At 35.9% G+C, this 13,818-nt stretch overlaps 1 long non-coding RNA gene across 1 annotated transcript in view; it reads right to left on the bottom strand.

The window, feature by feature from the left end:
* Positions 1–13,818, bottom strand: part of LOC122346379 — a 123,303-nt gene that overhangs the window by 21,391 nt on the left and 88,094 nt on the right. The window lies entirely within an intron of this gene.

The following is a 13,818-nucleotide window of genomic DNA, read 5'->3' as shown; positions in this document are numbered from 1 at the left end:
GTCACACTCTATTCATCACTACAGAGTGCAGAAATTAATCGCACCCATCTGATAATTATTTCATCAGGATACCTTGTTTTATCATCCATCTTTAAAGTATTCTTTTGTTGTGGCTGGCTTGTGAAATGCTCATAGCTAAATTGGCTCATCAGGGCTGATTGGGGTAAGGTTGGATGAAAAATAGACAACTTACCTTCAGGGTAATTACACATCAGCAGAATACACTTTCCTCACATACTGCTGCCTTGTTACCATGGAGGCACAGGGAGACGGTGAAGTGAGGAAAACTGAGTGTTGGGGAATCAGGGATTGGCCACTGGCAAGCTCCAAGGCAATGCCAGTCACCCTGAACTATATGCTCATGCATCATCCAGATGATGCTGCCTGGCCACGGGTTCACATCCTTTGGAGAAGTTCCTGCACACACGTGGCTACTCAGTGTCTGGAAATTGTGCACGTCTTTTTAGAGAAGGTGAATCAAATGATAACTTTTATGTCACTGGGGGTAGAAATAGACTGCAATATATAGTAGCAGAGAGGATTCCTTTCCATCAGTAAAATCATCATAGATTATGATAGTCACAGTTAGTGCTTTCCATATATTAAATAACGTAGAATGATAAAAGGAATAAGGAAAAAGTGGAAAAAGTTTTTTATTAAAAAAAAAGTCTTCGTCGGATTTTGATACTTTGAAACCCGAAACCGTTATTATTCATTAACTGATTGGTTGATTTAAAGGAATAGTTCCCCTCAAAATGAAAATTTGATGATTTTTTCATTGGAACAGATTTTGAAAAATATGCAACACATTGTCACGACCAATTCATACGTGTTTTACGAGGTGGCTAATACATAAAAATTTGTACGACCTCGCATGATTTTGTACAGTTCGTCTTAAAACCTTGTGACAGGTAGGCCACTCCTTAAATATGTACAAATTGCTGTGAAATTTGTGGAAATGTGACATGGTATCACTTACCAATGTAACATCTGAAGAAGAAAGCTGCATGTTTGTAATAAACAAATCCACAATTCCTCTATCCATAATCTATTCATCTGGTCTGAATAAGGAAAGAAATATGCTCAGTTCAAGCACCGTTTACAAGCAAAACAGTCCAGAACAGTCCAAAAATATTTCAGTGGATTTAATTGTGAGAAGACAAGAGATGGTCTGCTTTTTTGTGGGGGTTTTTTTGATTATGGAATCATATTCTGGCCAGAAGTTAAATCGCATTAATGATGGAAGTTCTTACAAACACATCAATTGAAAGTTAGTATGAAGAACTGTTACTGTGAATCGCTTAACACTGAAAAACATGCTGGTATAAACTATTTTTGTATGTCATTCCTGAGCGCACTTACTGTGAAAAACACTTTCTCTTCTGGTCTTCCGTAGAAAACCGCTGATGGCTTCAGAAAAAGTTTTGAGGAGCAAATTCAGAAGTTTGCCTTAAGTTTGACATTTTCTTTCAGTTGATAAATAGATATATATAATAAAATGGTAGAGGTTTTGTAAGAGGACGGAGGGTCATAACACTACAATAACAACAGTAGTTTATTACCTTTCCACTGTTGAAAAAAAACAAAGTCATCATTGGAAATCTGTCCCAATATAATACCACCAGGCTGCAACATAATAACAGTGATATTCAATATTGTTCCTGCTGTCTCCAAAGCATCCAAAGAAAGACCCGGTGGAACAGAGGACAAAGTCTGGTGACCTGTCTTTTTTTGGACTTTTTTCCCATCACCAAATGCCTGAACGTATGAAGGCTACATGCATAGCAAAACAAATACTGTACTTTTAGTTCACACAATTGAGAATTTAAGAAATTAACAAATCATTGCATTTCTTTTAAGCATCAAATTACCTTTTATTTATTTATTTTTTTAACATTAATAATTTATTGAATGATTAATTTGTCCAGATATTAAAATCACAGATATTATTTTTCCCAGAAAGGTATTAATAATATCCAGCTTCAGCACAGAAGTCTCTTCTTTTTTTTATTTTTAACATTAATATTTGTCTTTGCGTATACACACACACACACACACAAGAAAAGTAGAATCATTGAAGCAATTAGATTTTATTAATACTTTTTAGAAAAGAAAAAAAAAAAGCTGTGATTTGGTCTATTTTTGCAACCGAACTCAATTAGATTAAGTGTCATATGATGGTGTGAGTAAAACCAGTAAACAAGCTATTGTGCTTTTAAGCCTGGGCGTCTTTTCTATATGAGCCATTGTTGCGCGCACGCTTCTGTTTTAATACATCCCAAGTGTACCTATAGTAATCTGATAATGCATACGGTTGATCTGTTCTTCACCAAAGACCTAATTTGATTACTCAACTAATGTTCTTATACTCTTCAAACCGCTCATTTCCCTGTAATGTCCCTTTGGCATTCAGTGACAATAGGCCTCCACCGACTGGAATGCTAAAAACTAGATAAGGAAATGCCAAGCATGGCAAATGATGTCTAAACGACTGTCTGACATAACTAATAATGAAGAGAACAGATGAACATCCTCTTCAGGAGTACTTCATCACAGGAACTCACATCAAGAATGCAACCTGCTCTGCAAAGATAACTGCAGCCAAGAGCTGCATCCCGTTCACAGGCTTCTCCCAGAAACTTACAGCCAAAAGAAGGATGAAACACGTATGTGACAGAGAGAGAGAGAGAGAGAGAGGGAGATCAGGTTTGGGCAGCAGGGCAGCAGATTTGAAATGTGGTGCTTAATGTACTCATCATTTTCACACCGATTGTCTAAGTAAATACGTACTAGAAGCTCAGTGGCGCTCCACTAGTGCACACACACTAGTTTTGTTCATGCTAATACAAAACACAGACAAAAACAAAAGAGCAAAGCATCAGAACAAGCTGTGTGTGTACCTTGTACATAATGCTCGCATTTAAAATCCAGAGAGAGCTATTAGTAGACCCAGAGGGAATCTGCTGCCTTATTGTTGATTTACTGATTACTGATACTGATATGCTGGGAGATTTGAAAACTTATGCTTTTGTATTTTGGCATCACACATATCCGGTTTCATATCTATGGGTTTTCATAGACGGTAGGTTTGTCCGGTAGCTCACAAAGTGCGGAGATATACTTAAGGAGCTCTGGTTTAAATTCTGTGTAACTACGGTTCAACAAAACAGTTAAAATCTGCCTAAAAGGTAGTTGAAATGGAACGGTTGCCTTTTTATATATCAGTTTTACAGTTTTGGTGTAGGGTGTATTTCCAAAATGGTTGAGCATTAGCTTTTAGCGACAGTCAACGGATATTTAAATTTTGAACCGCAATTTTGAAACCTCTATCAATGTAATAAAAATGTGCCAGGGTTCAAGTATTGAACCTGTGTTTTTTTTTGCCACTCAGTGGCCATTTCTCTTTGAAACTGCTGCAAAAACGATGTTACACAAAAAGTGCACAGAGGTACTTTTTTTTTTAGACCAGGTTAGAATTTAAAAATGGTCAAACGTGTTAAATGGAGATAAAACATTCTGAAACATTTAACAATATGCAGCAATTGTAGAATTGTAGAACTGTAGAATCTTATGAAAGACAGGGGCTTTGCTTCTTCGGAAATCTGGTATACTTTCTGTGGCTGCAGATTCCATGAATGCCCAGCTATTATTTCAAAGCTATCTCTGTTTTATACTTCTGTGAAATATTTCTGAAATATTTATTGTCGAACCACAAACTGTACTCAAGTACTGGAGACTTATCTGCGGACCAAAGCATGAATCCTTCTCCTGTTCATATTGTCCAACAGTAAAATGTACAACTGTGCCTAGAGAACAAAAGCAGTACTTGAGATGTCATGTGCTTGTACTCTTGCCAGCATAAGCCACGCTGTCAGAGACAAAGCAAAAAATAAAACAGCCATTTCGACTTTCCGCAGTTGAAAGCAGAAATTTGTGAAGGAACTCAATGAGCCTCACCATCTAAACAACAGCAACCTCAGGCCCTAAATCTTATCAGTCATTTAACACTAGCATTGAGCTGGACAACAAACCCAAGGACTATATGGGCTAGGTGCTACAGAGAACTTAGAAACATACATAAATAACTAAAAGGAACAATTTTATTGAATTGCAATATATGATCAATGCCTTCATCCTTTGTTTGCCAGCAGTAGAAATATATCTATCTGGATAAACACAGATTGTGAATAATTGTGGAAAAAATGTACCACACCTTGGTATCTGGCAGTAATGTATATATTCATAATATATAGAGCCCTTTTGAAATAATCTCGCTTTCTAGTTTTCAGTCGTGTTTACAATGCGCTGTAGTTGCCAAGACCCTGAAATCCGACTTGAAATGTGCCCACAAAAAGATTTGAGAAGTCAGACATTTTTTGAGACAGTAAAATATACTTTCATTATTACGGAGTACAGCATCTTCCAAACCCACTGGAACATTAAATTGTCAACATTTAATCCAGCCCAAGCTAATCTGAGAAAGCAGTGGCTGCTAAGCATATGAGGCCATTTCAACATACAGATCATCTTCAGACACAAATCACAGAGCTGAAGGAGACTTGTAAAGGGTATCATTGCTGTAAACAATGCCGCAGTGTGCGGGAAGAGAAAAGTGATCAATTTATAACGATAAGATCAGAATTTACTCAACTTTGTTATATTAAATTTGTTTTAATTGCTATTTGAGATCTTTATGTAGTTTTATTGAGAAGTATTTTGCTACATGCATGTAAAAGAGAGATGTCATTTTACAGTTATTGTCATTTAATTCCTTGAGCACAGCTAATGCATTCATCCAAGTGCTTTATTGTGTTTATTGTGCTGTGTGATTTTGTAAAGACTGAATGTTTCGACGGAAAAAACACTTTTCTTGTGGCCTTATTTATAAGTGGAAGCTCAACAGGTAGAAAACATGAGCAATGAGTGGGGAGGAAAAAAAAATTAATAGGAAAACCAGCATTGGCCAATTGATTAGAATGCCCCTATGAATCACTGCTGGTAGATGATATTATGTATATGTGCACATGGGCTGGATAAAATGAAATTTAAATGAAGTGAAATCAATTTTTTAAAAAAGTAGTCAAAATACCACAAAGATTTGTGGTATATATAATAAACTACAGTCTTTGTCATTGCTGTTTATCTAAAACTAATGCTTGAAGGCCGTACAAGGTGGACTGTGAGAGGCAAAGACATGCAATGCTTGCAAAGCAGCGATGTTAAGAAAAATGCATTTTACATGAACCCGTCTTAAAGAATTTGACATTTCATCTGACCCCTCATAGAAGATAACTGCTTCCTAGCAAAAGCATAAAAGTTCAATCATCTGTGTTGGTTTTAGGGATGCCTGGGTCTAGGAGGGACACAGAATCACACAGACTTTGCCATTCCCTCAGTAGCTCTTTTTTCTGGCCAAGCACAGCAGTCTACAGTGATGGCTGGGGGGGCCTAAGAACGCTCACTGTTTCCAAATCCCTTAAATATTTCACTCCTCTGACAGAGCTGAACACTGACTCCTCTGTTTGCCTTCTTTGTGCTGTGCATTTGCACCTGTTCCAGCTCTAAGTCCTGATCTGTTCCTCTGTTCCTTCTCGCTGCAGCGCCTTCCCCCTTTTTTTAGAAAAATCCTCGCCAGGCCAGCATTATGCTAATTTCCCCCACAATAGTTTAGGTGAAGAAAACATATTGCGTGCTATCCTAACAATGACTTCTCTCTCTCTATATCTCGCTTCCATGCTAATGTACTCTGCAGCTAACAGCAACTTCTCCCGTTGTGTGGGGATCCTTGCAGGGACATTTGTTCCTAATCAGGGGAAGGTATCATCAGCATTGTGCACCATAAAGAATTCAATTGAGAATGCCTTTCTGTTCCTGAATTTGAATTGAGGTAGCATATAGGGTGCATTTTAATTCACGTTTTCACGTTAAAAATGCACTAGCGTGGGAGAAATAATAATAAAAAAAAAATCCTGCAACTGCTCTAAAAGTATTTTTTATACACATTTAAAGCTTTTGAAATTTAAATCAAAAATGCGCAAAGACAGATGTCGCATTAATTAAAACTAAGCTGAATTTATATTGACTGTGTACAACGCATATATACTATTGTCAACAAAAGAAAAAATATATACAACACTATAGACATATAATCAGATTTTTGAAGTTTTTACTGTATTAACTACATATTAACTTATTGTAAAATACAGTAAAGTAGACATATACTGACATATTATAGATTTAAATGAAAATAATTTTTAGTGCTGGGCAATGATTAATCCTGATTAATCACATCCAAAACAAAACTTTTTGTGTACAGAAAATATGTGTGTACGGTGGTTATTTATCATATGAATATGAATACAAACACAATAATGTATATATGACATAAAATTAAAACGCTTTACAGAAAATGCTTGTTTTAATGTATTCCAGCATCACATGTGACCCGGGAACACAAAATTTTAAATGTCAATTTTTTGACATTCTGATTTTTATATTATTTGAAACTGAATAAATAGGCTTTCCAACTATTTAAATATCTGAATTCTGAAGGTGCAAAAGTAAAAATAAATAAAAATCAAATATTGAGAAAATCTAAATTGTAAAAGGTCCTCAGCAAAGCATATTACTAATCAGAAATGAAGTTTTGATATATATCAATAGTAATTGATATATTCATAAAACATGATATGTTTTACTTAATATCCTAATGATTTATGGCATAAAATAAGTGTGCATCATTTTGACCAATACACTGAAATGATTTATTCATTGTTGGCTATTGATACAAATATACCTGTGCTAAGTATGAATTGTTTTATGGTCCAGGGTGACACAATAAATAATACATAATGAAGAGATTATGTATTATTCCAATATTCACAGTTTTGGAAGTTATATGAAAGCTATATGGCGAACAATTTGGTGCTGAATTGCAAACTAAAAATAGGAACTAGAATTATAGCCTTCCTAATTAGTTGAGAAATATTCTGCATAATACAGAATAAAAAGGCTTAATTTGTCATAATTAATTAAATAAAATCCTACTAAATAATGAAATTCAAATTAAATTAATCTTTTGAGTGTCTACGTTAAATTGCAATTCACTCATTTTCTCTTCCTCTCATTGTAATTCCAATTCAGCATCATGTGGGGTTTGACAAATTCAACTGAATTTCTATCCCGGTGAAAAGGGAGTCAGCCTCTAAAAACAAAACCATTTTACCCTGGTGACATCATACGCTATGTATACCAAAGTGCAACATTGCACAGGGAAAACAATTCCTCTTCTTCCAAGTGTCAATGTGACAAATTTTGAAAAAATTTGTTGCAATAAAGATATTGTTGCACCGCAGCAAAAGCTGGCAAGAGGTCATGAACCGTAGAAGAAATAAAGAGAGTTATAACAGTCACAAGTCATGCATGAAAGGAGTCTAGTGTCTCTCCAGAGAAAGAATGGGAGTTGTATGTTTGTGTGTGTGTGTGATAGAGAGAGAGAGAGAGAGATAGAGCGTGAGACAGAGAGGGGGAAAAGAGATGCAAAAGCCACTGAAGGGTGTCAATATATTCTGAAATTGAATTAAAGAGTAATTAGGGAAATCATTACCTGACACTTCAGCAGTGGGATTTGGTTAATTTACTGCGCCATCGTTCAGTGAATGAAGTATGTCCTATAAGACTTCTCCTTTTGCCAAAGGTGATGGGCACATTAGATAAAAGCTTAATTTAAATCAGCAGCCTTGACTTCTGTCCTTGATGTTGCCACAGACACTATTCCGAGTTCAATTACTGTGATTAAACTGATAATGTTTACCAAGCCAATTATTTAATTCAGGACTACCTGTTATAGATACCAAAAATCTAAGAAAAAACTTTGAAAGAAAACTGATGCAAGAGCAACGCAAATAAACAGTTCCAAAAGGAGCAGCAAGACCTTGGCCTGGTTACGGTAAGTCATTTAAACACTTCCTTGTTGACTCTTCCTTGGCTATTCCCCTTGAGTCAGACGTATCCTCACTGCTATCCTAACTGCCATTCAATTACTCCGATATCTCAGGAAGTGAGTAAGATCAACCATTCGATTAAAGCGAGTTAACAGAACTTCAAGAGTGGGCCTACAGTACATACTGCCCTGAGACCATTGCAAACACTTCCTCAAAAACAAAACTGACATAGTGGATGGATGAATGACAGATAATTTGCCTCTCCCCGTAGATCAATTAGTAGTCTTTTCCTCTTTTAATAAATCAAAATCTTGATGACAGCAAATTGTTAAAGGCTTCCTTTGGATAGCTATAATCTGCATGCAAGATGAGCCCTTGGTAGAAAAGTAGCTTGAAGCCACTATAGTTAATTCAAGGTCTAGTCTCCGGGTTCAATAAAGGTTAAGCCCAATCGACAGAATTTGTTAACATTAAAGGGGTCATGAACTGCCTGTTTTTTTGTTTTTTGTAATTTCGTACTGTCCTCCAAGGTCCACTTATAATGTTATAAAGATTTTTACATCAAAAAACATCATAATTATGAAGTAATAGACTACTTTCTGACCTGTTTTTGACCCCCTCATCAGAGCGCTCTGTTTGGATAGGAGTGGCAGATTGTAGAGCCAGAACTAAACGCCCACTGCTATGATTGGCTAACACTTTCACAGCCTACATTCTTCACAGATGGATGCTACTGGGATTTAAAACCACATAAATATTAATATCAAAGTATCTGTTTAACAGATAAAGTGATAGTTATTACGTAACAGTTACTCACTCTTGTGTGTTTTGCTGCATTACTTTTAGATCCAAAATAGTACGCACGCCTTTAAGTTTTCTAAAAATCCCACATGGAATCGTGCATTTTTTGTTCTTACTAGGGCTGGGCAATATATTGCACAATATATTCATACGTAAAGCCGGTTCTTTGATGTAAATCTCCATGACCTATTTTCATATAGAGTGGCAGTATATACACAAAGCAAAACTGAACGCGATACTGCGCAGCTTGTCAGGGATCTACTGCTCTGTGTATTAACTGCCATTAATATATTGTGCTATATATTGCCCAGCCCTAGTTCTTTTTGACGTGGTCTGGAACTTCATAAATAAGTTTATCCACTCATTCCTAATGTTTTTACGCAACAGTTTTTGCCACAACTTGGCACTGCACAGAACCGTGTTGTCTTCAGAGGCGTCTTCATCGTTTGATTTGCACAGACCTGCGCGTTTGCCTCTCTCGTAAACACTACATGCATGAATCGGGCTAAACAGGCAGTGATCTTCTTCTGTGGAGGCGGTCCTATAGCCACACTATTACATCATAGAGTAGAATACTCCACAAGCTGTCATTTGGCAGACTGGCTTTTATAAAAGCAGGGACCTCTCATAAGCCAAAAGATCAAAGGAATTTTGGTTTGTCAGTTCATGACCCCTTTAAGTTGACGTTATGGCGAGACATCTACCGTGGCATTAAAAATGAAAAATATAAATTCAATATTTACATTTCTCAATATTTTTATTTAAATATATTACATTTCAATGCCAATTTTATTTTATTTATTAATTTATTTTTACACACTTATGCAAAAGTTGATGGTGTTGCATTGTCGAGATGTAAAATTGAAGATTTAAAACACCTTGATGGGTTTGTTTCTTGCAAACAAGCAGCTTTTTCACTTCATAAGACATTGACTGATGGACTGTTGATTACTTGTGGGATTGTTTTTATCAGCTTTTTGGACTCTCATTCTGACGGCGTTCATTGGTGAACAAGTTACTTCAAATCTGTTCTGATAAAGAAACAAACTTTTTTATATCTTGGACGGCCTGATAATGAGTAAACATACAGTTAACACAGAACGTTCCCATACCCTTCCACCCAATTATATTGATGTTACTAATGAAGCATTTTGTGATACAGAAATGCATTCTAATAAGGAGCCTAATAAGGCTGAGTGGTAGAGAACCATCGGATCAGTCATACAATATTGTGTGTTTTCTAGTCACAATATGCACGGTGCTAGTCTGTTAAGGACTTGATTGTTTTTCAGATTTTTTTTGGCTGCATGGTAAAGGATGGCGAGCCAAACCAAGAATGCTGCCAGCCTTTTCATTGACAGAGATTACTTAAAGACAGATGGCAAAGAAAGACGATGTTCAAACCGAGATCTTTATTAAACGGTCCTTTAATAACTAAGCCTCTCTTTTGGCAAGATTTAACGACTGTTTGAGAAGATTATGGTGTTATTATTTTGATCTTTATTCCAAGAGCAACATTTAATCTGCAATTTAAGCAGAAAAAACAATAATTATGTCACATCTATCACATTATTAGATGTCACTAGTGTTTCATTATCTTTTTTTAAATATTTACATGTTAGCGCTCGAAATCCAAAAAATAAGCAAAATAAATAAACAAACGAAAGGTTGCATATTGCTTATGAATATGGCACACACTTCTCACATGGTTTTGCTACAATGCTTACAAAACAGGGGCATAACTTATTTATGAAAAAATAAAAATAAACCTCTCTCTATATAATTATATTCTATAAATTCTAAATATATACAGAAAAAAATTAAAGTAGAAAAAAATTTAATAATAATTAGCTGCACTAAGTGAACTGTTTTTTTTAAAGATTTTATTATATTTATTTGCACAACGCTCTGAGCCACCAGTTGAGAACAACTGTGGTGTGTATGGCTAGCTTACATATCTCAAGTTCTTTCTATTGACATGCTAATAATGGCACTATTATATGAAAATACAGTATGAATAAAATAAAAAGAAACCTATTGAGCTATTTGATATTTCCAGACTGATGCCCACCAGCCTTACCCTATGGACTGTGCCATTCATCAAGCAACTACTACAATTCATTGTGCTGTGATATGCCATTTTCTATCAATGACCTGTACAATCTGTTCATTCTCCAGACAAATGCCACCAAGTTCTTTTTAGTCCACCTCATTCTAGCAAAAAGTCATGCCACGAGTAAGAAAATAGTGCTGCCTCTCAACCATGACAAAATCTAATATCAAGATGGATCTATTTTGATGGCAGAACATCACACAAATAATGTATCTCTTCAGTGGTTTATAAAAAAAAAAAACATGCCATTAGCAAATGACTTGAGGTCTACAATGACAGTACTCTGCCTTTTCCCTTTATCCATGTTTTTTTTTATTTTAAATATTTATTCATTTGTCCAACAATAGGTTGACTTGTTATGTTTCTATGCTTTAGACTTTAGGATGTTGCTTTCTTTTGAGCTAGCTTTTTTTAACATACAATATGTCAGATACCGTATCGTTGTACACAAAGAAGTTAGATGGGGACAAACGTGAATGGGTGCCATCAGGACGAGCTTTCAAGCATCTAAAATATCACAATAATCGACAAGCCCACACAACTCCACTCCATAAAATAATAAAGTTTTGGCTTTGTTTGTTTTTTTAGTCCTCTATAATATTGCTTTCTCCGTTAAAAAAATATCATATCTTCTGAATTATAAGCGACATCGAGCACCCTTTCAAGATCAAGCAAATGAGCTGATTGTGATGCTATTTTTGGTTCTTATTCTGACGGCACCCATACGCACGGCACCAACGATCCATTGGTGAGCAAGTGATGTACTGCTAAATTACTCCAAATCTGTTCCAATGAATAAACAAACTGTTCTACATCTTGATAGCCTGGGGGTGAATAAATTTTCAGCAAATTTCCTTTTTTTTGAGTGAACTATTCCTTTAACCCAAAAAAACTAAATAAAATAGAAGATATTAGAATAATAACTCATACGGTATGCTTGGCTTTTATTGCGTGTAGCGTATTTGCACAGCGAGCTAGGAAAATGAAGCCTTTATTCTTTAGGCGTGCTGGCATATACAGTACTTACTGCATCTTTATAGGAATCGAATGTTGCGAGCAAGCTGTTAAACAAAGACACTTACAAACCCGCAACATTGTAGATTGATTTATGGGCCTGCACATTGACCACGTGGCATTGAGATGGGGGGGTTAATGTTTTTTCAGACATCATCATTAGACATTTCTAGCTATAGCAATAGCGCTTGTTACTGTGGAACAAAGCTCATATGTCAGAGTCATTAGAGAAGGAGAGCATGACACTGGCTTGGCCTCATCACTATTCGGGTGATTCATACAGCCAGAAGAGAGTCTGACACTTCAGCTGCACATGCAGTGGTTAAGACTAAAGCATCACACGCTGCATACGACAATTAATAGCCTGTAAAACCTCCGGTGCCAACATGCTACATCGATAAACACCACTTTTACCTGGTTGCACATAGTTAATATGTAATGGACGTCTTCAAGCTAATTATGCGAGCAAGTGCCGGACTGTTTGCAGGAGTGAATTTCTCTTGCCTGCAATTATATTGTCCAAAGATTTCTTATGTTTTCACAGTCTAACCTATTTACAGAAGCCATTGTGGGGGAGAGTGAGGGAAGGAGAGAGAAATGAGGAAAAAAGCCAATAAGCATAATGCATCCAAAGAGATATGCAAAAATACCTCGCCTCAGCTGTCAAGACGGTAGCTAATTAAAATATTATCTTTACTTTGCTTTCTTGATTACTCTTCACCAAGACAACACATCATTGACTCCATCAAGGCTGCGCTTTAAGTGAATATTTACCTGTTGTAATGACTTCCTGTCTATGCATTGATAAATGTCCTAGATTTGTGATCTAGCGCACTGTAACGCAATCTAGATCCCAACGCCGCCTTCAGCAGTCGACCGGCTTTAATGCTGTCTCAGCTTTGTCAAACAGCTGTTTTCTGCACTATCCACTGATCTGCTGCTGGTCCCGTGGATGTCTGTTCACTATCTGCATCATCTGAAAACATCTCGGCAAAAACGGCGCTGATATTTCTCTCACTCACTCACTGTGAGGACTTGATTTGATTTCGTCTTTGATTTCTTTCCTTCTTTCCTCCCAAGATTGCTCATTTCCTCTCACGGTCGATCGCTGTGAATCAATTGGAAGCCAATGTCTGAGTGTTTCTGCTCATTCTTGTGTTTAACACAGTTGTCAGCATGGGCAGTCCAGTGCACTCCTTTGATAATTTTTTTTAGTGGTCAAGATTGTAATAAGAACGCTGTTTGAGATACATTTTTTTATCTGTCTAAGCAGAGGTCTGTCATTTTTTTTTTTTTTAAATAACCAGTGCAATGTTTTAGTTAGGATTACGTTATGCAGTACATTTCACTTGATGTATGAGTTAATATGTATATATATATATATATATATATATATATATATATATATATATATATATATATACTGGATATATGTGATTATATAATATATATGTTTAAAAATATTGCTTGTTATTTATTTAGTTGGTTGGTAACTTTTGCAACATCACAATAAAGAGACAATATATTAAAAAATAAATGGAAATAAAAAATAATGTGCCTACACCATGAAAGAAAAAAGAGCATAAGCATTGTTCTTATTTTCAATCCTGCTTCTTTTCCATGTAGCATTTTTAAATATATTATATACATTGGAAGTATATATAAAATATGTATGTTTAGTTGTTGTTGTTTTTTTACTCAAAAGGTATACTGCATAACGGTAATGCAACAAAAAGCCCACTACATCTCAGTTCAAACCTATTAAGCCACGTCCGGTATAGTCAGCCCCTGCCAATGTTGCGAGCCTGGAGGCGACTCGACTGAACATAACGTCGATCCTGCAGCTATTATTCCGTATCATAAACATTCCATTCACAAATAAGTACAATATTATTTTCATAACAAGCACATAATGTTCAAACTCATTCTGACCCCGACAAAGTGCGT

This window comes from Puntigrus tetrazona, chromosome 6 (assembly GCF_018831695.1).
Source record: "Puntigrus tetrazona isolate hp1 chromosome 6, ASM1883169v1, whole genome shotgun sequence".
In the NCBI taxonomy this organism is placed as follows: domain Eukaryota; kingdom Metazoa; phylum Chordata; class Actinopteri; order Cypriniformes; family Cyprinidae; genus Puntigrus; species Puntigrus tetrazona.
The sequence above is the reverse complement of the archived record's forward strand: the minus strand, read 5'-3'. Positions and strand labels throughout refer to the sequence as shown.